Below are 5,203 nucleotides of genomic sequence, written 5' to 3'. Positions count from 1 at the left end.
TTCCCCCTTTGCTGGAGCTAACGTCAAAAGTGATGTTATCGCTGCGCAGCCCAAGAAATGCGTCGGAGAAGAGGGGGGGGGGGGGGGGGGGGGGGGGCATGACGGTCTGAAAACGAGGCTTGCACAACCGAACAAGCGCTGGCACTCTGCCAAAGTTCGCTTCCCCCTTTGCTGGAGCTAACGTCAAAAGTGATGTTATCGCTGCACAGCATCTTGGCGCGCTGCCAAGAAATGCCTTGTGGGCCGTGACGGTGCCAAACGGAGGGAAGCGTTAACGACTGACGCTTTTTTTTTTTTTTTTTCAGATTCTTAGGCAAAAATCGGGGGTGGGTGGGTTCATTATGTGAGTGGGTTCGTTACACGAGTAAATACCCTACATACACCATAATGCAAATGGTTCTTGTCGGTTTTTTCGCGGCCATTCGATAATTCGAACATCGGATAATTCGAATGATTTCCCTGGTCCCGTGAAGTTCGAATTAACGAGCTTTTACTGTATCTGGAATCTCATACTTAAGGGCACGCTGTACGCAGTTTTGGGCGCTGCGCCATTTGTATGCTTGCACATGAACTAGTCTCACGGTGGGAGGGGTGATGCTGTCTAAAAGGTTGCTATTGCTGGCTCAGTGTCCTGCTGAATACTAGGTGTCAGTTGCTGTAAAAAGTGTCTTTTTTAATCGTGCACATTGCACACGTGATTTTCTCATGTTCATGCTGGCTTGGAACTCATTTTTATTGCCACGGAATGCTTTGTAGAAAATGTACCTCAATTAATTCACTCTACAGAGCAGAGCAAGCATTGGATGCATAGGTACATAGAAAGGCACATGAAATACATTGTTACCCACCACCATGGGGCCGTGGTTAAGATGCTGAGCATGAGGTCGCAGGATTACGGTTTATGGGGTTTAACGTCCCAAAGCAACTAAGGCTATGAGAGACGCCGTAGTGGAGGGCTCCGGAAATTTCGACCACCTGGGGTTCTCTAACATGCACTGACATCGCACAGTACACGGGCCTCTATGCCTCCATCGAAATTCGACCGCCACGATCGCAGGATTAATTTGTAGCCAAGGCTGCCACATTTCAGCGTGTAGGCGAAACACAAAAACGCCCATGCGCTATGCAATGTCGGTGCACCTAAAAAACACCATGCGGTTGAAGTCAATCTGGAGTTGCTTCACTGCAGTGTCACCCATAGCCCCAGCACAACTTTTGGACATTAAACCTGGCATGCTGAAAACAGTGTACGAGGGAGATTTTCCTTGGTTGAAATAAGTGGTGACTGCACTCAGCCGCATTGGTTATGTTCACAGCTCTTTTCTTTCCTTGAAGCCTGTGGTTGGTTAGGGAGAGAGCAATCAGTCTTGAGTCCAAGGTATGGCTTTGTTGCTGCTGACAGAATAAGGAGCATAAAGGGTTACCAACACCAGCTCTCGTGCTTGTGCTTTTCCTCTTTGGAATGATAGGAATGCCATTTATGTTGTCCATTGGCGCTAACACTGAAAAATTACAGATAGTTCAGCTAACTATCCCTTGCCTACAAGGTATTTACTAAGGTAATCGCTAATGGAATCAAGACAACCATAGACTTCAATCAATCAGATGAATAGGCAGGCGCTCACAAGGGCTACTGGACAACAGACATAGTCACACTGTCATTCAGGTGATAGGGAACTGCGCAGAGTATAACCAGCCCCTATATATAGCGTTCATTGATCACGAGAAAGCATTCGACTCAGTAGAAACCTCAGCATGCAGGTGGTACAAAATCAGGTTGTGAAAGAGCTTTATGTAAAAAACACTAGAAGACATCTATAACGACTGCACAGCCACCATAGTGCTCAATAGAGACAGCAATAAAATTCCAATAAGGAAGAGTGTCAGGCAGAGAGACACGATCTCGCCAATGCTATTCACCGCCTGTTTACGGGAGGTGTTCAGAGACCGGGTCTGGGAACAGTTGGGGATAAGAGTTAATGAAGAGTACCTTGGTAATCTGCGATTTGCTGATGATTGCTAAATCAATCAGTGCGTGAAATGAAAAGCATGGTCAATGGCTTAAACAGGCAGAGCAGAAGGGTGGGCCTAAAAATGAATATGCAGAAAACCAAAATAATGTTCAAAAGTCTCGTAACAGCAGTGATGGATGCCTTCCAAGGCCTTTCTTGAACATCTTTATTCAGGGCAGATCAAGTGTCTGGCTTTCGTCTTATCTTCTTTTTTTTTTGTATTAGAATGTTTTCTTGTCTTGCGTAGTGTGGCCTCTCTGTGACCCTGGGTTGCTTGATTTGGGCACGAGAGTTGAGTTGACAAGCTCGTCACCAAGGTCGTTTGTGAGGAGATGCTTATTCTGTCAGCACCCTGCATGCAAACTCATTTGCATGCTGTGCCTTTTTGGATATTAGCGAATCTCTTCCCTGCAAGTGTTCAGATACCTCCGGCACTCTCCACGTCTTTGCCCGTGCTTTGTTTGAGTGGTTTATGGCTGTGCTAAGTAGTCTTGGTTTTAGTTATTTTATCATTCTCTTGTCTCTTAATCAAAGATGTTAGCAAGGCAGCGCACACTACTTGTTTTGTACTGTTTGTGCACCGCATTTTAGAAGATGGGTGCCTTTCTTCATGTTATCGTGTAGAGTGTGTCTGTGCATTTTACGGCTGATAGTTTGAGAGTGATTGCTGGTGGAGTATTTAAATTTAATTGAGCTTGCGCTTGCTCAGTCTCAAGTAACCTCAAGGGGGAGGGTATCGATTTTTTTTTTTTTTTTGCACTTGTCAAAATTCAAAACTTCCTCATAAGCTGCTTGGCCTCAAGATTATGCAGTGCTGCTCTGAAAGTTAGTCATAATTGCTTGTATTGAAGTCTTTTACTTTCTTCTCTTCTGTATGATACAGTGCAGACTTGTGCTTTTTTTTTTTTTAAGTACCCAGTGTATAAAGTTGTTTTTTATGTGTAATGCTGCTTATTCTTTGACGTGCGTGCTTTTTCAAGTTTGGTTTGTCTATTTGTTTTTAAGGATTAAGCTGTGTGGAAGTGACCTTCACGATGCTTTTATCTCCTTGCAGCTGTGATATAAATTCAGCCTATGCTTTTTAGTATTTCATGAGGTGCCCCTTAATGCCTCCGAGAAATTCCACAGTATTACACGCCTTTACGAACGTAATGTGTCTTCTCTTGGCTTGCTTAGAAGACTTGGTCGCAGACGAGACTTTTATTTACGCTTAATACAAAGACTGTGCAGATTCAAGACCTGCTGGCGCTTGTGATTTCCTGGATTTAAAAACGTGGTCGCGAGCGTGAATGTGCTCAGGTGCCACAAAATTAATTGCTGTTTGGGGAAAGGACTTCCTTAGGAACTTTCCAATGAGTATCTCAGGCCTTTTCATTTTACCTTGTGCGTCTTGTGACAGGAGGGATTGAACAATAGCACTCCATTTCCATACTAGTGTTGTGCACCTAACCAGCAGTTCATTCTTGCATTTTATGGTTTGCAACACCTTTTCAACTGTTCCTCTCGTTCCGTTGCACCTGTCACAAACTTTCCTGCATTCACAGCGCTCCTCAACTCAGTTTCCCTACTGACACTTGATTTATTTTATTTAACTAATCAATACTACTGCTTGGTGGCTGCCTGAGAATAGGTATTCTGCTATGCCCATACATTGCTGTGGTGTCGAGTTGTTACATGGAAAGTATCACCACTGCAGCCGAATCGGAAGCACGTATCTGTTCAGTATCAGTCCAGGCAAGGACACAAGAATCTTTTTGGGGTGGCTGGCTTCATTTCTTGATATGTTGCTATTTGGACGTGGGCATAAATTCTTTGGCTGCTTTAACTGCTGGTTTGCTTCTATTCAGGTTTTATGGTGGGTTTGAAGCTTCGCTGCACCTCTTACCTCTTCTGCTGTATAAAGTGAGCAGTTGTTTACAGCTGTGTGAGACCTAAAGTGTAGAACCTGTGTGGGGCGAGGACAGCGACAAAGTTGGTGCTCTGAATGAAATATTACTTGTATAGTAGCATATGTGGTTGTGTGGCTGGCTTTGAGGGGGGACGAGGGTCTTAGAACTAACTTTTTTATTTATGGCTAGAATCTCATGAAATTTTGCACACAGACGTATTTTTCTCTTCTGATTCCATATAGGTAATCATAATTGAGCTGGTCTAGAATGTAGTTAGGTAATTTCTTACGCAGCTTTAATTAACTTTCTCATTGCATTTTCTTGCTTTTATTTACATGAATCGATAGCCAGAGAGTTCCCATACCCGGTGACATTCTTCGTTTTTCTCTAGAGGCATGTCATTTTTTTTATTCAAGCAGATCATTTACATGAATCGATAGCCAGAAAGTTCCCATACCCGTAAAAGGTTGCAGTATTTTACACTGCAACTCGTTAAGCTAATTATAAATTGCTTTTTGTATGTGGCCTAAACAAAAAAGTAAGAATGTCATCGGGTATGGGAATTTGCTGGCTATCAATTCATGTAATTAAAAGCAACAAAATGCAGTGAGAAAGTTCATTAAAGCTGCGTAAAGAAATTACCTAATTACACTCTAGAATTTAAGATAACTTTTGATCTAAGACCACTAGCTCAATTATGACTACAATTTTGAAATCAGAAGAAAAAAAACACATCTGTGTGCAAAATTTCATGAGATTCTAGCCACAAATAAAAAGGTCAGTTTTAAGACCCTCGTCCCCCCTTAAATTGCACCAGTAAGTGCTTTCTGCCTCTATTGTTTTTTTTCTAAAGTCAGTGTTCTTGCCATGTTACGCTTGAACACTATTTGGCACTGGGTCCTTGCATACGTGTGACCACACAGTTATTTTTTCTTTGCATAGTGTGCAGCAGAGAAGTTTGCATGTGGCCAGAAACACTGTAATGAACAGAGCCAATTTTGCTGGCTAAATTCACTTAAGGATGGTTGGTGGAAAGCAGTGTGTGAGAAATGCTGCTGAGCTTTGGCATGTGTCTTGTTTGTTGAGTTGTTCCATTTTGCCTGCATTTGGTGTTGTGTTGGGTTTAATGGCACACAGGCAGCTAAGGCCATGATACGCCAAGCACAGCCTGCATTTGGGTCAAGCAGTCAAAGATTACATTTGCAAGTAGGGCCTTCAGTATTGGCTCACAAAAACTTGTGGAAAAAATTTTGCCGACCTGAACGAGACGTAGCAGAGGGTAGAGACTGCTCATTTCAGCTA

This window comes from Amblyomma mixtum, chromosome 2, assembly GCF_055824585.1.
Source record: "Amblyomma mixtum isolate Tamu chromosome 2, ASM5582458v1, whole genome shotgun sequence".
NCBI lineage: Eukaryota > Metazoa > Arthropoda > Arachnida > Ixodida > Ixodidae > Amblyomma > Amblyomma mixtum.
This window is presented reverse-complemented; position numbering follows the sequence as displayed.